The following is a 23,237-nucleotide window of genomic DNA, read 5'->3' on the forward strand; positions in this document are numbered from 1 at the left end:
CTCTTGTCTCTTCTAGTTTTTTGGGTTTTTTCCCCCTAAACAGCTCCTTCAACCCTGCTCCACGCTGCAGTGGGCCAGTTGTCCTCTTATGCTGCCGTGCCCTTAGCTGAGCCCCACGTGCAGCTGGAACCTGAGCAGGATGGAGCATGGCTCATATTCCCACAGAGCCCCAAGGCCTCTGCCAGAGCAGTACTAGAATGCAGATACTTGCTCAGAATCCACATAACCCTCTTCATGAAAAATGAGCTGTGGCCAACTGAACCCCACCCCCACTCCGAGGGTTTTGCAAGAATGGTGGCCAAGCCAGATCTCTTCCATCCCATACCAGGGCTTTTGATTTAACTTGTCTGTATTTTGGGCCAGGCATTATATGCTGTGGGGGGGGGAGGGAGGACAGGGGGGGAGAGAGAGAGAGAGAGAGAGAGAGAAATGCACTAGGATGGAGAATTTTTTCTTGCCAAGGCCACAACATTTTTGAAAGTCCTCTTTTGGAATTGCTGTTGAACCAGTATATGTACCATACAAGAAAATCAGCCTCATTTATTTATAGTCACACCTTGTTTGGAACCAAAATAATGTTCTTCAGCTTGATCACCCACATCATTCACTAGATTTGCTGCCAAGTAGCTTTAAGCTGCTTCCAAAAATCAAATATGTCTTCAAGAAACAAAAACCTGAGAAGAATCCAAAGAATGTGCTATCGGCTATGGAGGGTGCTTTTCCCAAAGAAAAATTCTAGAAAATGTAAGGAAACTGTACCTTTTAGGAGGACACAAAACCAGTTTAGATATAGACGGTCTGCTAGGTTTGCCAAGGAACCAACAAAATAAGATCATTGCTCTTTATTAACGGCTACATATTTATTTATTTTTAATTTATCTTTATTGTTGAAAGTAATACAAATGTCCCCCTTTTTTCCCCATTGATCCCTTGCACTCTGCACCCCTTCGCCCATGCCTTCACCACACCGTTGCCTGCATCCATGGGTTATGCATATATACATATAAGTTCTTAGGTTAATCTCTCCCCATCCACCCACCCACCCCTGCCTTCCCTCTGAGATTCGTCTGTTCCATGCTTCTATGCCTCTGGATCTATTTTGTTCATTAGATTGTACATACGAGTAAGATCATGTGATACCTGTCTTTTCCTGACTAGCTTCTTTTACTCAGCATAATACTCTCCAGGTCCCACCATGCTGTCTCAAAGGGTAAAGTATCCTTTTTTACAGCTGCACCGTATTCCACGGTGTAAATGTCTGAGAAGATGCTTGATATGATTTCAGTCTTCTTGAACTTGTAGAGACTTGTATAGTATTTTTACATGTGCTCTATCTTTAGAATGTCCCATGTGCACTTGAGGGGAATGCATATTCTGCAGCTTTGGGGTGACATGTTCTGTAAATGTCAATTAAATCCATCTGACCTAGTGTGTCATTTAGAGTCACTGTTTCCTTGTTTATTTTTTGTCTGGAATATCTATCCAGTAAAGTCAGTGGGGTGTTAAAGTCCCCTACTGTGACTATATTGCTATCATCGCTCCTTTGAAGTCTGCCAGAAGTTTTTTCTTCAGCCTGTGTGGATCTTTGATTCTGAGGTGGGTCTCTTCTAGACAGCATACATTTGGGTCTTGTTTTCTTATCCATGCAGCTACCCTATGTCCTTTGATTGTCACATTTAATCCATTTATATTTCAGGTTCTTACTAATAGGTACTTATCTATTACCATTTTGTTTCTTTATGCCTATGTTTCTCATTCTATTTCAACTTCTTATTACAGCAGCCCCTCTAACATTTCTTGCAATGCTGGTTTGGTGGCAATAAACTCCCTTAGCCTTTTCTTTTTTGTTTGGCAAGCTCTTTATTTCACCATCTATCTTGACCGATAATCTTGCTGGATAGAGTAATCTTGGTTTCAGATCCTTGTTTTGCATTACCTCGAATACTTCCTGCCATCCCCTTCTGGCCTGTAGAGTTTCTGATGAGAAGTCAGATGACAGCCTTATGGGAGCTCCTTTGTAGGTAACAGCTTGCCTTTCTCTTGCTGACTTTAAGATTCTTTGTCTTGAATTTTTGGCATTTTAATTATGATGTGTCTGGGCGTGGGCCTCTTTGGGTTCTTCTTGCTTGGGACTCTGTGCCTCCAGAACTTGTGTGACATTTTCCTTGACCAGGTTAGGAAAGTTTTCCGCCATTATTTCTTCAAACAGGTTCTCTACCCCTTGCTTACTTTCTAGATCTTCTGGTACTCCTAGGATGCGAATATTGTAGTGTTTCATGTTGTCCCACAGCTCCCTTAAACGGACCTCCTGTGTTTTAATTGTTTTTTCTTTTTGGTTCTCTGATTGAGTGATTTTTTTTCTCCCTTGTCTTCTAATTCACTGATCTGATCCTCAGCTTCCCCTAATCTGCTGTTTATTCTTTCCAATGTTTGGGTTTTTTAAAATTTATCTTTATTGTTGAAAGTATTACAAGTGTGCCATTTTTCCCCCCAAATTGACCCCCTCTACCTCACTCCCACCCCTCCTCAGGCCTTCACCCCATTATTGACTGTGTCCATGGGTTATGCATATAACTTCTTTGGTTAATCTCTTCCCATCCTCTTCCCCCCCTTCCCTCTGAAATATGATCATCTGTTGCATGCGTCAGTGTCTCTGGATCTATTTAGTTCATCAGATTCTTCTGTTCATTAGCTTCTTGTTAAAGAAGACCCTTCAACATTTCCTGTAGTGCTGGTTTGGTGGTGGTGAACTCCTTTAGCTTTTCCTTGTCTGAGAAGCTCTTTATCTGACCTTCAATTCTAAATGATAGCTTCGCTGGGTAGAGTCATCTTGGTTGTAGTTCCATGTTTTTCATCACTTTGAATATTTCTTGCCACTCCCTTCTGGCCTGCAAAGTTTCTGTTGAGAAATCAGCTGACAGTTGTATGGGTGCTCCCTTGTAGGTAATTAACTGCTTTTCTCTTGCTGCTTTTAAGATTCTCTCTTTGTCTTTAACCTTTGGCATTTTAATTATGATGTGTCCTGCTGTGAGACTCTGGGTTCCTCTTGTTTGGGACCGTCTGTGCTTCCTGGATTGTAAGTCTATTTCTTTCCCCAGGTAGGGGAAGTTTTCTGTAATTAGTTTCTCAAATAGGTTTTCAATTTCTTGCTTTCTTTCCTCTCCTTCTGGCACCCCAAGAATACGAATGTTGGGCCTCTGAAGTTGTCGCAGAGGCTCCTTATACTATCTTCATATTTCTGGATTCTTTTTTCTTTTTGCTCTTCTGGTTGGGTGTTTTTTGTTTCCTCATGTTCCAAATTGCTGATTTTATTCTCAGTGTCCTCTACTCTACTGTTGATTCCCTGTAAATTATTCTTCATTTCAGTTCATGTAGCCTTCATTACAAATTGGTCCTTTATTATGTCATCGATTTTCTCAATTATTTTCATCATACTCTTGCTAATATCCTTGAGCATCCTTATAATCATTATTCTGAACTCTGTACCTGTTAGCTTGCTTGGATCTATTTCATTTAGTTCCTCTTTAGAGATTTCTTCTGTTCTTTCCTTTGTGACATGTTTCTTTGCCTCCATGTTTTGGCTGCTTCCAGGTGTTTGTTTCTATGTATTGGGTAGAGCTGGTATGTCTCCTGGAATTGGTAGAGTGCCTTTGTGTAGTAGGTGTCCTGTAGGGTCCAGTGGCTCAGCCTCCCCAGTCACCTGAGCTGGGCCTTTTAGGTGCTCCCCTGTGTGGGCTGTGTGCACTGTGTGGTAGTTGAACCTTGTTTGCTGTTGGTGTCACTGGGAGGAATTGATCCCCAGACCAATCAACTGTGAGGACCAGCTGCAGCTACAGCCAGAGAGCTGCTGTGCTGGAGACACCTCTGTGGAGCAGGATTTACTTCAGTGGGGCTTTAGTGTTCACCAAGTGTGCCCCTTGAGTGTCACTCGTGGCTGTAGCAGGGTTGTAATCCAGTGTGGTTGAGTCTGACCACCGGGTGCACTGTCTCTGGGGCCTCCTGGGAGGTGCAAAGTCAGCCTGTGCCAGTGCCTTGCCCAGGGCCCCCCAGCATGAGCTACACAGTAAACCGTAGTTGGCTGCTCCTTGTGCTGGGCTTGGAGGTGCCCAGGAGAGGCCCAGCTATGAGCCAATGCAGCTGCCACTAGTGCCAGGCCTGGGGCCGCTTATCAAGCCGTATGGGGCCCGCTGCTGCTTGTTTGAGAGATTTAAGAAAGTCCTAAGCATGAGGCTCGAGAGGCCACTTGCACAGAAAAGCCCCTGGAAATGGCCTGGATGAGCTGCAGGTGGGGAGGGGCGGGGCCTCCGGGAATCACGGGGCGGGGCCAAAGGCGAGAGTCAGGTGCTGGCGATTCAAACATGGCGCCTGCCTGCCGGCTGTGCGGGGAGGACTCCCCACAGGAGCCATGGCCTCCGCCAGCCCCTCTGCCCGGGAGGAAGCCGCCCTCCGCCTCTCGCCCGGATCTCAGGCAGGTCAGTTCCTCCCCGAGTGTCCCGGGTCCCTTCAGGCTGCTCCCGGCGCTGGGCTCAGAGGGAGCGTCCGAGTGAGTCCGCGCCGGGCCCTTAAGAGGAGCTGCTGGGGCTCCCGCGGCCTCCGCGACCCTCAGGGACAGTCCCCGCTGGTTTCACAGCCCGGAGTTGTGGGGACGTCTCTTCCTGGCCTGGAGCCCTGGGGTGGGGGCCCGCTGTGGGGCTGGGACCCCTCCCTCCTCCGGGAAACCCCCGCCGCCGAGATTCCCTCCCGGGTTTACCCCCGGCACCGGGTGTGGCCCCGCGTCCGGGTCTCCGGGATCAGCCCCGCCCCGCCCACGTCTCCGCCCCTCCTCCCGCTCTCGGGGCTGCTTCAGCTCCTTGGTTTTGGGGCTTCTGTGCAGCCAGATCTCAGGAGGCTGAGTGATGGTGGTTCTGTATTTTAGTTGTAATTTCGATGTGGTTGCGGGAGGCGGCGGGTGCAGCTGTTCCTTGTGCCACCATCTTCTTTTGCCCCGTTCAATGTGTTTTTTTTATTTATTTCTACTATGTGATTCTTAATTTCCTTCATAGTTTCCATGTCTTTCCTCATTTCTTTTCTCATGTTGTTGATCAGTGTTCTGAACTCTGTGTCTAATAGATTAGTCATCTCCTTTCATTTGGCTCTTTTTCTGTAGAATTCTTTTGTTCTTTCATTTGGGGCTTGTTTTTCGTCTCCGTATTTTGGCTGCCTGTTTGGATTTGTTTCTATGTATTAGGTAGATCTGCTAGGACTCTCAGTCTTTTTGGAGAGTCTCTGGTGCTGGCTAATGTCAGACACTGTTTGTGACTGGCCTTGAGTACCCTGTTTGAAGTTTTCTGTACTTCACAGCTTGTGGTTCCCTCTGCTGCTTTTCCAAGTCCTGGGTCCAGAAGCAAATCAGGCAAAGACTCAAAGCACCCAGAGGCTGATTGTTATTCAGTCTCTTAATGAGCCTCAGGCTGTAGAAACTCCACAGGGTGGGGCGGCTGATTGTTATCAGTCTCTTAACAACCTCAGGCTGTAGAAACTCCCCTGGGTAGGGCGAGAGGTTTTCCAGCAGGGTGGGCAATTGCTTCGCAGCCCAGGCAAAAGCTGCTTGGAAGCTGAATGTCTTCCTGAGAAAGATGTCCTGTGCAGTATGGGGGAGTGACTCAGCTCAGGGATCCAGATGGCTGCCCTCTGAGCTCTATTCCCCTGCCAGCACCCCTGGATTCTCCTCACCCGCTCTAGTCCGCTCTGCCCTCCGTCTGCTAGAGCCCAAGGTGAGTGGCTGCACACGAAACTTTGTGCCTTGGCCCTTTACGAGGGCGCCTGCAGTTCCAGCCATCTCTCCCTGGCAGACAGAAACCCAGCTGCTTTTCACAGCCAGATGTTATGTGGGCACCCTTCTCAGTTCTCCTTCTATGGGCTGGGAAGCCCAGCTTGGAGTTTAGGCCCCAGAGTGCTCAGTGGGAGCCCCCACAGCTGAGATCTCCCTCCGGACCTTCAGCTGCTGCCTGTGGAAGCTGAGCCAGACCGCCTACCAATCTCTGTGTGATCTCCACTTTTCCTCCTTGGCTATGAGGTTGCTCTCCAGCTAGTCTTCAGTTGCAGCTGATTATTCAGGATGGGGTTTTTTATATTTTAGTTGTAATTCCAGTTTGGTCCCAGGACAGTGTCAGTGTAGCTTCCACTCAGTCTGCTGCCATGTTGGAATCTCCCCCAACTGTTACATTTTTAAAAATAAATATATTGACATTGAAAGATTCACTTTAAAAATAGAGTACAGGGCTGGCACGCAGTTGGTGCTTAATAAATATTTGATAGGTCCAGTATTCATTATACAAGTATTTATTGAGCAATGCTTTGTGCCAGACCCTGTGTCATGTACTAGAGATACAGCATATGAGACAGACACAGTCCCTGCTCTCATGGGTTTTCACATCTATTGAGGGAGAGAAACAAGAAATTACAATACAATATAAGCACTATAATAGGAGTGTACATGGGATGCACAGGAGAGCAGAATGGGGTACATATTACAGTCAATGGGTCAGGGATATAACCCTTGAGGAAAGTATAGAAGAAAGGATAGAAATTGCCCCATTTTAAAAGAAAGTATAGAAATTATCCAGGTTTCAAAGGGGAGAAAGGGTCTTGGGCAGAGTATGACAGGGCCATATTGGACCATGCACAAGGCTGTTAATTGTTGCATTGTTTTCCATCATGGGGCATTGCAGGACATCTGTGTACCTACCCATGCAAGAGAGGAGAGGTACAATGTGGAGGCACACAGAATTACATAGGCGTCAGAAACACCGAACCATGTGTACATCCAGCAGCACGGATATATCTCAAAATCATAGTGTAGGTAAAAATGGCAAGAAACCAGGCTATATAGCATCACACCATTGTAATTAATTAAGATACATTCACAGAAGACTCTACACATTTTACAAAAATACATGCACACTAAAAGATAGGCATTGACCACATTAGAATGGTTGCCTTTGCATGGAGGGGAATGGGAGTGGACTATGGGGATAAAGAGGAATAAATGAATGAGTCAATCAAAGCAAGAGAGAAACCTTGTCTGGACCAACTCTGATAATACACCAGGAGCTGAGCAGTAGCTTGGAGTCACCACTTTGCACCTGAGGTCACACACACAAAAAAAAAACCCAAACTCAAAGAAGGAAAGGAGGGAGGGAATGAGAGAGGAAAGAGGAAAGCATAGGATTTCAGGAGAAATAGTTTATCTCTAGTGCCTGGCATATATTAGGTGCTCAACAAATACATGTTCAGACAATGAACAAATGAGCAGTGAAAGAGTTGTACCTCAGGCCACTTGAAACTATTGGCTAAACAAATATGCCTCTATTATATGACATATATGCCACCATCTTATACATCAACTTAAACATTTTGGAGGTGACTCTGAAGTGACCCGTCACTTAACTGCAGCTTCAGGTTGAGACAAAATACTCAAGAGCACTTTCGGGCAGAGGATAATTCCAGTTTTCTTTTTGGATGAAAATCCAGTTTCCAGTACCATCAAGCAGTGGATTCATTACATTTATTCTGCCTGTTTGGAATCTTGAACTCGCAGAGCTAGATTATCAACACCAACCCTCGCATTTTACAGGTGTAGAAACTGAGGCCTGGAGAGGCTAAGAGACTTGCAGAAGGTCACAGAGCAAGGTAAGTGAAAAGTCAGGACTGACTCAATCAGAGCCTTCCCATCACATTATATATACCTTGTCACCCGGAACGAGCAGAATGAACAAATGGTTACGTTGGTGAACTGGAGTCAAGACTGTTTCCTGAGATCTGCGTGCATACAGACAGCGCCTGTTATACTGATCTTCATTTTGATCCTAGTGGCAGTTTTAAAAAAATCCCTTATCTAACAAAACACATTGCCTTTCCAAATTAATGTGTTCAAGCCAGGGCCTGCTTCGAGACGTTTAATGTTGCCCTTACAAATTGGAACCCGGGGTGCAGGAATTCCATCATCCTCCTGAAGACTCCTTGTCACAACAGAGGCATTGTTCTCCTCCCTCATGCTGTTTGGTTTCGTGCCTTTTCTGTAAGATGTTAGGTATTTATTTTGTTTTGTTGGTGCTTTTGTAATCAGTCTAGACATGGGCCTACACTGAACCATTCAGGAGGCAGATAAAACTCCCACAGTGGAATTAGGTAACCCCCTTTGTGCTGTTCTGTCCGGGAAGGCGGGGAGGCAGCTCCCCCACCCCAGCCCCCGAGCCGAAATGTTCATGAAAACGACCACAGAATGGACTGAATTCACTGACAGAGGGGGTAGGAAGTGTTCTCTTTGAACACCGTTTCTGTCCCAGTCCCATAGTAATCTTCATTTCCTACTGGGATGAATTTGCTGCTCGCATTTTTGTCTTAGCTAGGGCATCAAATGCTGTCTGGTTGGAAATGAAAAATCTCTTTTTGCGTGGATCATAGAGACTGCTTACTTGTATGTTTCCACAATTGAGGCTCTGTGGATTTTATTTTATCCTGAACAAGAAGAGGTATATATAGCAAGACCAAAAAAACATGGGGAGAGGGCAGGACTCAGATAACTCGGATTTAATGGAGTAGGTGGCTTTTATTTGCTCTCTCGATGCAAATTGTTTTGAATTTTTGTATTATTACAGAACAAACAAAAGCATGAATTATGTTTTGCAACTTACATGGCTTATTACATTTACTTTTACTATTATGACACATTGTCAGTAGATAGGGCAATGTTTTACCCTTCTGGAAAATCTAAAAAATGCACCCATCCCCCGTAGCCCCCTAACACCATACCTAGAGCAGGGGAAGCTTCTGGAGGATAGGAAATTCCAAATAAGAATATGTGTCTTAGGCTTGCGATCAGTGAGATGATTCAGCTCGAGATCGCCCGCAGCCTGAAGCTTCGCCTCATACCTGGCAGCATCACAGACAATGTTGAGGAATGAACGTCAATTGGAGTGGCCACAGCTCTGGTAGATGGCTCTGTAGAAACCACTCACTTTCCCTCAGACAACTGGTACCATAAATGGTCACATCGATACCACGAGGCCACCAAGCGCCAGCCAAATGTGAAACTATCCTCAAGTCTGACCTACTACCAATGGAACATTCCTTAGTAATCTAGAGCTCACTTAACTTAGAATAATATAGTATTGTTTTCTGTCATGTTACCAACAAGAAAATTTTCTTCACTCACAATTTTCTAGAACTTGTTTATGGCTACAGTTGCAAAAATGCAACAGGGCAAAAATGTTGTCTAAGAACAACAGCAAAAATAAGGCTCTTTCCAAATGACCCCAAGCCTGCCTACATTTCTAAATGAATTTCCTCCTTAACTCCCTATGTAGAGCAATCAGAGTCCTAAACCACCAAAGGAGGATTCCATGCATTCCCAGTATGTTTTTGTTCAGTGTATTTCATTGTATCTTAGTTCTGGGAATATGGATAAACTGTGTGTAAACATATGCAAAAAGAAAATGGCATATATATTTTTGCCAAATCTATTGGATGATAATTTACTGCATTGCAACTTTTTTCAGTTCAGAAGCTCTTAAAGATTATGTTTTTATTATCATGAATATTTAAAACACAGTTTGGGGCTCCCAGTGATTAGAATGTCCAAAATTGATTGCCACAAACTCTCCTTTCCAGGGATAGGTTTCCATATCCTTTTTTCTTTAAATTGCTGATAAAATTTGATATTTCCTCTGCCATCAAAATGGTTATTTCTAGCATTGATGGTGTCATTTCCTCTGATTTCAGACACTCATTTATTCCTATGGGACCTGATCATGTAAAATCTATGGTTCCCTAGCATGGTTACCTCACATGAGTTTTGAGAAAATTTTGGAAAACTGGAGAAGTTTTAGTGAGCAGCATCTCACTGTCTATCATTAGACCAGCTAAAATATTAATAAGAACATTACATTAGATTTTGAAAGTTCTCATCACAGGGGGAAAATGTGTAATTATGTGAGGTGATGGATGTTCACTAAATTTATTGTGGTAATCATTTGAAAATATCACATATATCACACCCTCACATTCATCACTTTAAACTTATAAATGTTACATGTCAATTATATCTCAATAAAACTGGAAAAGTTGTATATTACAATAAGGCCCATACTACCTACTCTCAGGCTTGTCTTGAGGCTCACATGAGTGGATGGGCAGGAAAGTGTTTTGAATAGCTTGGTATATCCATTAGAGGTTTTTGAAAAATCCACCAAATTTTCAATGTGATGATATCAATGCCTGGAGAGGGCTAAGGCTTGTCCCACAAGAGTGGGAAGCCCTCAGCTCTCTGGAGCCTTTGTAGCCACTTAGCACCACTTCACTTAAGCAGGATCCTACCTGTCAGGATGAGGATTCTCCTCAGCCTCAAATGCACAGTGGTCCTCATATCAAAAGAATCTCTTAGAAACATAAGAAAAGGCTTACAGTTTCCAACCCTGCCCCCTCCTCACCCACTTCCAAGCATTTCACACTTGAAGCCCAGAGGTCAATGTCAGAAGGCAGGGACTAAGATGGATACTAAGAATTGAACACTCTGGCTTCACTTAATGCCAAGAATCAATGTTCCTTTTGAAGGGAACATTACTGAAAATGCACAATTGGCCAAAGCCAAAAGCCCACATGAGCACTGCAAATAATTGTTGTGAATATGTCTTGCCTCGTTTCTTGTTTTATTTATCCTGACGTAGCCTTTTTAAAGCCTCACCAGTGATCTGGTTCTGCCTAACAATGAAGTAGGGACTCAGTCCCCTCCATCTTTTGCATTTAGGGTCTCAAGATTCCTTTTCAGATTTCTTTGAACAGTTCATATTAGTCACTTTTGCTACATCCCAGATGTAAGGCCCAATGGGATGCCCATGCATTATATTCATCCCCAGGAGATACTCAACTTCAACTGAAGTCACCAATCAACTGTTAGTCATAATCTAGATTTTTAAGGGTACTTGTGCTCCTTATAAAGTCATCAGTGAGTAAGGGGTATGTATTGGTTACAGCACAGCAGGCTTTTGTGAGTGGAATGAGAACTGTCTAAAGATCAGATTATACATCGCCAAACCGTGGGGAAAGCCTAGGCTTCCTAAGAGTTGACCAGAACAGCTGAAGCCTGTGCTGTGAGCCACCCACAGATCTAAGGAAAAAGATACTCATGTTCTCCAAGGGCCTGCCAGGCCTGTCCACCCAATTAATCCTAATAAGAATTTTAGTTACAGAGTGACTTTTCCCAGCAGTGAGGCAGGAAATTCACCCAGCTCACAATCCTACATCCAACACACCCCTCCCAGTAGGAGCCTGCAGCTTGCATAGAGAAGCTCTGTAATGATTCCTTTTTCCTTGTATTTGGCCTTGGCTGTGTTGATCCACAGCTCCCCTTCCTAATCTGCAAGCCACAGGCCTTGCTCCTGTTGCTTGAGCAAACACCTTTCAGCCAGGTCTGTGCTCTGAAACAGTGAGTCACAAGCCTTCTCACACGGTCTGGCCCAGGCCCTTCCAGAAGTTTATATTCCCAGGCGGGATGGAGCCAGCAAACAGATGTGGCCCAGCCCAAAGGTCTTCTGAGGGTCCCATTTTGCTTTTGGCCTTAAGCCCTAAAAGGCATGTCAGAAAAACTGAACCCAGATTCCTCGGTTGCTGAGCTCCTCAGAGGGTGCCATCTATAACATCTCCGCAAGCCTAGATGCAACCATAGGCTTCAGAGCAGGCAGCCAGCCAGGACTGGTTTCAAGTGCTTTCCACATTCTTCCTCTCTGAGAGCTCTCCGGGAGCTGCAGAACTTAGTGTTTCTTATCCAAAAATCTTTTGGCATTTTTTATTTGTAATAATTCCAAACCCACTGAACATTCTTAGAACAACGGAGATTTTGGGGGAGAGAGTGGGGAAAAAAAGGATCAGGTAGACGATTAAGGGCATACTCACTCTTAGGTACTGATTTTCAAGGGAAAATTAATTTGAAGGCTCTCAAAGAGTGTTGATTTCCTGCCTGACTCCCCCCCCCCCCCAATGCCCAGTTTTTCTATTGTTAATGAGTGTGGCTCCTTTGGATGGTAGAGGTATAGGATTTGGGGCTGCCAGGAGCTGTGACCCAGTGAGAGACTGGCCAGGGTCTGGGAGTAGCTCAGCTTATGCCTCTCAAACACGGGCACTGGCAGAGCTCCCTGCTGCAGCCATCCCAAGGCCCAGAGGGTGGGTTTCTTCATTCTTGGCATGTTCTCCTCTGTCTGCCACATCCAGGAAGAGGTGGAATTCACCCAGGGGCAGAGCAAGCAGGTCGTTGAGGTCAACTCACCTAGTCCCCTCAGCCAATAACTGAGTAAACTAAGGCTCCAGGGTAAATTAGGGACATGGGGATGGTTCTAGAGCCTAGGGCCTCATGGTTCCCAGTTCAGGGCTCTCTTGGTCCTGGCCCAGGAGTAGGATCAGAAACAAGACATCATCTGCCAAGCCAGAATCTAGCACTTTCTTCTGGAGCCCTAGTTTCTTATCTCTAATCCTTCCTGTCACCAGTGCTTTCAACATAAATCAGACCAACAATACCTTGTATAATCTTTAGATTGCCTGCAGACTGAAGACAGGTGCTAGAGCAGTTGATTGAGAGCCTATTAGAATAGGCATTTCTTACGAGTCCTAAATGACATGAATTTTCCTTAGAGAAACAGATGGAGATTCATTTCAAGGGCCATGGAGAAGAAAAAAACACATTTGCTGAAATAGCATGGTCTTTTTCTTCTGCAATGACTCAAGCACGGGCTCCCGCCTCTTCCCCTGGGATCTTAGTAATGCACATATCTGGAGACCTGCCTCTCACACATCTGCTCAGCCCTTCATTATAGGGAGAGAAAATTCAACCGCTGATTTCAAAAACATTTTCCAAGAATAACAGAATATCTGGCCCAATGTATTGCTTTCACTTCCACTTGCTGACAGAATAAGGCAACCAGGCGTTCCCTTTTATCCACCCCTATCACTGAAGCTTGGCCAAGGCCCTTCTCTGAAAAATCTCAGCTCTAGGAACGGTTCACACGCTTGGTTCACAGAACCAAGAGGAGAGGTTGACAAAGGCGGGGAAGTGTAAGTGAAGAGAAACTAATACCCTCCCTACAGTAGGAACTAATTAGATTGGAACTATAACTCCAGCAATGCTAAGTGATGGGGCCACAAAGACTTAGCTTAACCTAGGCTTCCATGCACCTTCTCCAGAGGTCTCTGTGGCTCCTTGAGTATACAGGACTCTGCCTAAGAAATTATGAGGCAACACCGAACTCCTTCAGAAAAGGTTCCAGACACTGTAAAACTACCTGAACTAGAGGAATCTACATTTGCATCCCAAATCTGTTGTCATAGAAAACCATGGGGCTATTTATCAGGCCTTTCTGAGAAATGAATACCCATGGTGGGAACACAACATTAGTAGCTCAGAAAATCTAATGGGCCTGGGGGAAAAACTACATAAGCTGTGAGAAAAAAGGCCTTGTGATCATTTCACTTAAGTATACATTGAGTTTTTATGTTATGTGGGTCTCTTTACTTACATTTATTTTTTTTTTAAGATTTTTTAAAATTGACACCACTTCACATAATAACAAGTGATGGTGAGGGCGTGGAGAAATTGTATCTCCCCTACATTGCTGATGAGAATGTAAGGTTGTGCAGCTGTTTTGGAAAACAGTCTGGCAGTACCTCAAAATGTTAAATATAGAGGTTTCATATGACCCAACAATTAGACTCCTAGGTATATACCTAAGAGAATTGAAAACATATGTCCACATAAAAACTTGTCCATGGTTTGGCAGTTTCTCAAAAAGCTAAACATAGAATTGCCATATAACCCAATAATTCTACTCCTGGGTATATATTCAAAAGAATTAAAAGTAGAGACTCAAACAGATACTTGTTCACCAATGTTCACTGCTGCTTTATTCACAATAGCCAAAAGGTAGAAACAACCCAAATGCCCATCAATGAATGAACTGATAAACACATGTGGTACGTCCATACAATGGAATATTGCATAATCATAAAAATAAATGAAGTACAGTATTACCCCATTATCCATTGAGGATACATCCTAAGACCCCCAGTGGATGCCTGAAACTGCACATAGTACCAAAACCCTATATATACTATGTTTTTAAAATACATACCTATGATAAAGTTTAATTTATAAATTAGATACAGTAATAGATTAATAACAATAACTAATAATAAAATAGAACAATTAGAACAATATATTGTAATAAAAGTTATGTGAATATGGTCTCTCACTTTCTCAAAATACTGTACTGTATTCACCCTTCTTCTTGTGATGATGTGAGATGATAAAATACCTACATGATGAGATGAAGTGAATGACATATTATTAAGTAAAATAAGGGTTACTTGAACACAACACTGTGATCCAGTGACAGTCAATCTTATAACCAAGATGGAGATGACTGCTAAGTGACTAACAACAGGCTGGTAGCATATACAGTATGGATATGTTGGACAAAGGGATGATTATTTTCCCAAACTGGGCAGAGCAGGATAGCAGGAGCTTTATCATACCACTCACAACAGGGTGCAATTGAAAACTTATAAATTCCTTATTTCTGAAATTTTTCCATTTAATATTTTCAGAACTCAATTGACTGTAGTTAACTGAAACCTTGGAAAGTGAAACCGTGGATAAGGGGGTATACTGTACTAATTCATGTTATAACTTGAATGAACTTTGAAAACATTATGCTAAGTGAAAGAAGCCAGTCACAAAAGCCATATATTACATGAGTTCATTTTAATGAAATACCCAGAACAAGAGATACCGATAAAGCCTGAAAGTAAGTTAGTATTTACCTAAATCTAGGGGGATAGGGGAAAAATGGAGAATGACAACTAATGGGTACAGGTTTCTTTTGTGCGGTATCAAAAATTTTATAAAATTCAATAGTGGTGATGATTGCACAATTCTGAAAATAGTAAAAATTACTGAACTGTGCACCTTAAATGTATAACATTTATGGTATGTAAAACATATCTCAATAAAGCTGTAAAAAAGCTTTTGTGGCTGTTTAGGGCAACCTCAATGATACTATATTACCTTGATTCTTTTCCAGAGACATCTGAAGGGGCTGTATGGTGCAGGGTAGGGAGGGAAGGGTGAAGGCAATTAGAGTTATTGAGCTCACACTATGTGCTTGTGCCAGAGTTTGTCACATACCTCTTCTCATTTAATCTGTGCTCTGGTTATGCCCATTTTATACACAAGGAAATTCATTTGGTCAAAGCCATGTGGCTAGGTAAATGGTGCAGCTAGGATTTAAACACCCTTTCCATTCTACTGGGCTAGTTTAGGAAATCAACATCACCAATCAGGACAGATTGCCTTTTTCAGTATCCTTTGTACTATGTGAGTCTCAGCTTCACATTGTTAGGTTGGCAGTTTGGACCATGGCAGTGGCTACAAACTCAAATGCCCACTGAGGCCCAGCAGGCAACATAAATGCTTAAAGAAGGCCAGGGCAAGGAATGGCTATGTGAATTGGAGAATACTTGACCCATCGAAAGGGAGAGGTGGTAGTCCCTTCAGCTCATCATTGTCATAGGTTAACAAGGGCTTGCGGTGGTCAAATCCTGGTTTTCTCACAAGCCAAAACTATGGACTTTACATGTTGGTATCTAATTCAAATTAAAAAACCTAATTTCTACCTGAGGGGCTACCAGTTTGCAAATCTGAACTAGATAAACTCTGATGTTCATTCTGGCTTTCACATTCTCTGAATTTCTCTGTGGCACACCTGGTTCTGTCTGCCTCAGTGAGTGCAAGTTTCAAACACTGGTTTTCTAGATGCCTTCAACATCATCCCTGTGGGAAATTAGACCACAAAGAGTAGCATCTCTAGGCCCGGCTCCTAGACTGCAAAGGCAACCTCCGAATATGGAATGCACTTTTCCTTCTTGAAGTGGGCGTTACTTTTCCTCCTGTTCTGCTCAGGCAAATTAGGCGGTTGGGTAAATATGTGAGTGAGCTGCCAGCTGCACGTATGGTAAGCGGTGTCTGTGGCTCCAAGTTTTCTAAATAAGAGGCCTTGGCTTAATGTCTGTTGCAAAGCCCCACCCAGCACTGTAAGATGATGGCATTCTGAAACACCCGCTCTTCATTTTCTCCAGAGGGTAAGCCAGAGCCAGGAATGTGTAAAATTAGCTCTCTGAATTGCTAGGTTTTTGCCTCAGATGGTACCATGAGTTTTGTGATTTAGCCAAGGAATAGGTGCTATCTTGTCTTTCTGGTGGTTTTTAAATGATAATGGATTAGATGTGATATTAACATTTGGCTTTTTAAAATGTTCATGGCTACAAGGGAGCCAAAATTAAAGAAAAAAATTGTTTTGGCCAACAGTTCCCAGTGCATTATAACAGCCACTGAAAGCATTATAAAGTGGAAAAAAATGTAAAATGTTTCCACGGAATGTTTGATTCTGATTCCATCTTCTTTGATACAAAGAAAGAAACCTTCCAGTAAAAACTAAAAGGTTGGAGTTTGAGAGAACTCTGAATTTGCATCTCCAAAATTTTTCCTACCTTATGGAAACTGACTGACCTTGGAGATACTTAATTGGAGACCTGGGCGTGCTCATGAACAGGGGCTATGGGAACATCAGAAGGAATGGTCATTGAGGAGACTCATGGGGGCAGAAAGGAACCCTTGTGCAGGCCTTTCATTGGCATGAATGGTCAACTCCCCCTAAGGTCAAAGGCAAAATGGATATGTGGGGTACGCCCTTTCATCTACCTAGAGTAGAAGTGGATTCTTCACTGCCATGTCTCTATACTCACATAGATGTATCAAGCCTGCTCCTGAGAGGCTCATTCTTTTCAGATCCCTCCTCTGAGGCCCATGGAAGCATGTACCAGAAAGAGGCAGCAACCAAGCCATGAGGATAGCCTCCTTTCCCCACCCCATGTATGCACACCCCCAACTGTTTACAGAATTGTCATGACCAAACTTGTTAGTCTTCATCTTGATCCTCTGGCCATCCAACTTCCATCTGGCTCTGCCCCCTAACTCTTCATCCAGACTTTAACAACCTCTTTGGGATATGCTTCTCTGACAGCATCAGATCACACTCTCAGCGACACCCATACTTGTCTTTAGGAGATATAATAGGCTGAAATATGTCCCCTTGAAATATACCCATGCCCTAATTTCCCAAACCTATTGAATATTGCCTTATATGGAAACAGAGTCTTTGCCAGTGTGATTAATTGAGGATTTTGAAATAGGTAGATTATCCTGAATTATCTGGATGGACTCTAAACGCACTTATAAATGTCCTTAAAAGAAGTAGATAAATGACTCCAAGAGGACATACAGATGGCCAATAGACACACAAAAAGATGCTCAATGTCACTAAATATCAGAGAGATGCAAATTAAAACCAAAATGCTACATCACTTCACACCTGTCAGAATAACTACCATCAATAAATCCACAAACAACAAGTGCTGGTGAGGATGTGGAGAAAAGGGAACCCTAGTACACTGTTGGTGGGAATGCAGACTGGTACAGCCACTGTGGAAAACAGTATGGAGTTATCTTAAAAAATTAAAAATGGAACTGCCTTATGAGCCAGCAATTCCACTTCTGGGGATTTATATAAAGAAACCTGAAACACTAATTTGAAAGAATATATGCACCCCTATATTCATTGCAGCATTATTTACAATAGCCAATACTTGGAACCAGCCCAAGTGCCCATCAGTAGATGAGTGAATAAAAAAGCTGTGATACATTTACTCAATGGAATACTACTCAGCCATAAAAAGGAAGAAAATTTATTCTTTGCAACAGCATGTATGGACCTGGAGAACATTATGCTAAGTGAAATAAACCAGTCAGAGAAAGACAAGTACATATGATTTCACTCATATATGGAATTTAATGGACAAAATAAACTAACAAACAAAATAGAGACAAACTCATAGAGAGAAGGCAGACAGCTCTGGTGGTGGTGGGGGATGGGGGTAAGCAAAAAAAGAAAGAACTCATGAACACGGACAACAGTGTGGTGATTTGGGGAGCGGGGTGGAGGTGGAAGAGGGTATGGGGGGATAAATGGTGATGGAAAAAAATAAAGAACATAAAGAAAAAAATAAATTAAGAAAAGAAGTAGATAAATGAGATTTGACAGATAGAAGAGAAGGAGGCAAGACTCATCCTCGTTAGAGACTTCACCTGGCCCCTAAAGTGAAGTCCATTTCCTGCGTGACATGCCACAGAGGGGAAACCAACAGGATCAACACAGGCTTCATTTCTCTAGGGTGTGACTTTGGGGCCCAGAAATCCTGGAGAACCGCAGGGAAGAAAGTGAATTACTTTATCTCAAGTCACAGAAATTTAGAACTTACAGAAAACAGAAGAACAGTGAAATATTTTATTATAGGGCTGAGATCTTCAAGCATTCTCATTGATAAGATTGTTATGCTTCCAAAATCTTCCTGGTAGGTGGTTCAGAAAGCGCTAACCTGAAAGTATTTTGAAACTTCTTTATTAAATACAAACTCTCCCTCTTGGCCTTAATTGCATACTGCAATCACCTAGGGATCTTTTAAAACTCCCAACACGCAAGCTGCAACCTAGACCAATTAAATCAGAATCTATGGTTATAGGACCCAGGTATTGGTACTTTTTAAAGCTCCTCCGATTGTCCCAAACTGCAGCCAAGTTTGAGGATGGCTGCTTAAGTCATAACCCTCAGCTTATTTAAACTCCTTTTATAATGCAATCCTTTTATAGTTCAGGATGGAGGAAGACAAAGGAAAAGGACCTTTCAAGGTCTCACCTCCAACCTAGCTGGAAAGAGGCACAAAGTGGAACAGGAAGCTCTCGCAAGGTCCCTCCAGAAGACCTTTAGATGAAAAGTCCAGAAGGACCCATGGACTGGACATCCTCACTCTGTGGTAGGCATTCCAGAAGAACCTATTGACAGGCTTCTGGTTCCTTTGGATCAGAAGTTACCCTGGGGTCCTGAGACTACTTGGTTTAAGGTGGCACAAACTCTAGACCAGACAGGGTCATCTGTGGACTCAGTTGTCCTGATAGAATGTTCACTGTCTGACCTCCTCCAGCAGAAAAGGACTAAGGACAACATACTCCCTTTCCTTCTCTCCTTCCAGAACTTTCTTCATAAAATATTTATGTTAAATGTATAGTGATCTGACTAATCACTGCCATTTCCATGAATGATCTATCATTGAAGTTTGGTTATCATGCCCTGTAGAACCAAGTGTAAAAACTATCACGAGTCTTGATGAACTGTTTTGTGAGGTGTGATTTCAACACTAAATTCCGTTTAGCAGCCTTCAATTGCTGTTTACTCTCATAGTACTGTCATAGGTCTGCAATCTTCAAACATTGGAGGAAAAAGTGCTTCCTGGTTCTTGGCTCTGTTGAGTAATGGATGCTATCTGTTAAGTAACCGATGCTCAAAGCAAAGTTCTCTGTCTGAGAAATTTGTAGCCTTGGAAAATAACAGTCAGGTCTCAAAGGTGTAGAAAATGAGCCTTCAAGAAGACCCATCTGAATAAAAACATGACCCAATTTGCACCTTCCTCATGTGTTTTTAGAGCTACCTAATTCATGGTACCAATGGTGCTGGCTTATCACAGAAAGTATAACTGCAGCAGAATAGCTGGGAACCAATATAAGGAAATGTGAATCTGCATTTTGTGTAGTCAGCCAGGAATGCTGGAACTGAAGCAATCCTCTGAGAGAAAGGGGGCTCCGCCAGGAATGTGTGGGAAAACAAACTACTCTGTGCCTCTCCAGCCAAACTTGGGAGAAGAGAGACTGTCCAGAAGGACCAATTTCAAGATTTTCCCAGGGAATGCAGTGCAGGCCAACAGATCTGCTCTGAAGTCATTGTCCAAGAGTGCACGTCAGAATTTTGAAGATGGAGAGAAGTAATAGGACCTGGCCTAACTCCATCCAGCCCCTGACTAGACATGGCAAGTAGAGTCACCTTGGGCCACAGTTATGTCCTGGGAGAGATGGATGGGGAGAGGGCTCATGCAGGGGATAAAGGGTGGGAGGAAGCTGGGGGTGGGCAAGTAAGCAGAATGCTAAGAAGCATTCAGATATTTTGGTTACAACTTAATGGCATTCTCCTCAGCTGAGGTAAGGGGGTTTCTGTTAGAAGCAGCTGAACAGCTCCTGGCATGTTTATACAGTTATTGATTTTGTTGTCTAAGAAAGTTTCTGTGAATCAAATAGAGTAAATTTTGTTCACAGTTGCATCCTTCTGAAAATAAACATCTGATATTTCACTAGAAATCCACTGTTGCAGTCTATGGGGAATCTATTGGAGATTTTTTTTCTTTAAATGCCATATCAAATACACTTAACCTGGTGATTTTTACCCCTCAAAAGGCATTTCATTAAAAAAAAAAAATCTGAACTGCAGCCCATACCCATCACAATGAAAATCAGAGCGTTCTTGTCTTTGGTGGTGGCTGGTGAAGCTCACTGAAACTCCAGAGACACATTATGTTTGATCATTATTATTTCTCCTCCTGAAATTTGAGGTTTGAGGAGTTGGTAATACCACGTTTCCTCTGAAAGTCAAGGGTGCACACATTAACAATAAATCTTCCCTTATGGACATAACCAATTTTAACTGATTTTTCTGTACTCAAGAAAGAAAATTCAGCTCAAACTTCCCAGAGCCTAAATAAATAGAGGGAAGTTGAGTTGGTACATGCATTTTTTAATGTTCAAACATTTCAATAACTATGGAAATATACACAACAAATTTCAAAATAACACTGAAGGAGAAGAGTATAATCTGAATATGTTTATGTTTTAACTCAGAGTCCTAACACAATCTGAGAGAAAAATTATAATAAAGTTAATTGAGAATCAATGTTTAGTAATTAATAAAGCTCTCATAATGTGACAAATGACATTTAGTTCCATGGTTTCTTTTTCCGGAAACCAGAAAGATATTTAGTAAATGTCTTTTAGTTATAAAAAGAGTGCCAGCCCCATAAATGATGCTCCTTTGTCTTTTGAATAATTATTGTTAATCCTTGGGCATTTTTTCCCACTCTGTGACTCATAACATGGGTCATTTTTCTTATTCCTTTGATGTTTCAGACACATTTACATTCGAACAAATGTACAAAATACCAAGAATGACTACAGGAAGGCACACTTCTTTGAAAATATATTTCAGATGGGGATGTTTTAGAAAATGCTGATATACAATTCAGTCCAGCCTAAGATGGAACTTCCTTCAGCCTCATCTCCAGTCTTAGACATAAACATCAGGGCAACAAAATGCCTGGCCCAACTGAAGCAATCAGAGTTCCAGTATGCAACAAATTAGTTTCACACCAAGGCAAAGGTCATTTCTTTAATCCATGTGTTTGAGGAATGTACACAAATGTCATTCTTCCCAACTTACATAATTAAACAGTTTAACTGGTGTGGCCATTCACTGTTTATTTTCCCATTGGGTAATGGAAGGATGTTAGCATCAGATGACAAGGAGAAAATACAGGCAGTTGCAAATGTGTTGATGATCCCTCTCCCTCTCCCTCTCCCTCTCCCTCTCCCTCTCCCTCTCCCTCTCCCTCTCCCTCTCCCTCTCCCTCTCCCTCTCCCTCTCCCTCTCCCTCTCCCTCTCCCTCTCCCTCTCCCTCTCCCTCTCCCTCTCCCTCTCCCTCTCCTTCTCCCTCTCCTTCTCCCTCCGTCCATCTCTCTGCCAAGTTGCTTTCCTTCTTCTAAGGTGTAACCACTGGATTTACTTCTCTGACAACCACTAACTTCACAAAGTCAGGCAGCCTCCTGCATAGGACATTATTCAGAGCTCAACTGGGAAACACAACACATAGTGGGGTGGAGGTAGAAAGCACAAGATTGGAAGTCAAATACATCAAGGTTAAAGTCCTGGCTCTGGCATGTGAACTTGGTTACATTTCTGCACCTCTCTGAAGTTCAATTTCTACAGCTCTAAAATGGGGATAATAATACCTAATTCATAGAGTTGTGAGACATGAAGCATTCTTAGTAAAGTCCTGGCAGGAAGTAAGTGCTCAATAAATGGGACCTCCACCTCTATATACAAGTGTAAACTCCAGTGGTTGCACTTAGGGGAAGGGAGAGGCTGTGATTGGGATGTGGGATGTGGGAGGACTTATTGATTGGCTGGCAAAGTTCTATTTCACGTCCCAGGTGGTGGTTACAAGGGTATTCATATTGTAGTAACTTACATTTGTTTTATGTAATTTCCTGTAGTAACTTACTGAGCCATACATTTGTTTTGTGTGATTTTCTGTATTTGAGTTTTATTTTGTAATAAAAATACTACAATAAATAAAGAAAATAAATATTTGTTCTAAGATGGAAGGGAAGCAGAGAGCAAGAGAGAGGGAGGGAGGAACAACTGAGAGAAGAAGGAAGGAAGGAAAACAAGAAGGTTGCTAGTTTGATTCCCAGTCAGGGCACATGCCCAGGCTGTGGGCTCGATCCTCAGCAGGGGGCATGCAGAAGGCAGTGGATCGATCTCACACTGATGTTTCTCTCTCTCCCTCTCCCATCCCCTCTCTCTAAAAATCAATAGAAAATCTTTACAAAAAGATGGATCCTTTGCCCATTAAAAAAAATTGATCTGTTGAATAGATATATTTATTTCCACTGTCCCCCCTATCTGTTCTGCCCCAATAAATGGGACCCCATCCACTTATTCACACAAGTCAATCAAGGCATCATTCACTTTTTTGGTAATAATGTTATTGAGGTATAATTTGTATGCCATACAATTAAACTTTTAAAATATACAGACCTGTGGTTTTTAGTATACTGACCAAGTTGTGCAATAATCACCATTATTTAATACCAGAACATTTTCATCCACCCAAAAAGAAACTATGTTCCTCTTAGTAGTCATTCCTCATTGGCTCCTGCCTCCCTTACTTGACAAACATTAATCTGCTTTCTGTCCCCATGATTTGTCTATTGTGGATATTTCATGTATATGGAGTTATTGCATGTGGCCTTTTATGTCTGCCATCTTTAACTTAGCCTTAATGTTTTCAAAGTTCATCCATGTGGTGGCATGTGTATGAGCACTTAAGCCACCCAGGTAACAGCTTTGATTTTAGTTAACATTTTTAATATATCTGCTTTATATCACATTTTATCCACTTATGCATCTCTTAATCCATCTCATTTTTTATTCTTTTCA

Source organism: Miniopterus schreibersii (assembly GCF_964146895.1).
Source record: "Miniopterus schreibersii genome assembly, chromosome: X".
NCBI lineage: Eukaryota > Metazoa > Chordata > Mammalia > Chiroptera > Miniopteridae > Miniopterus > Miniopterus schreibersii.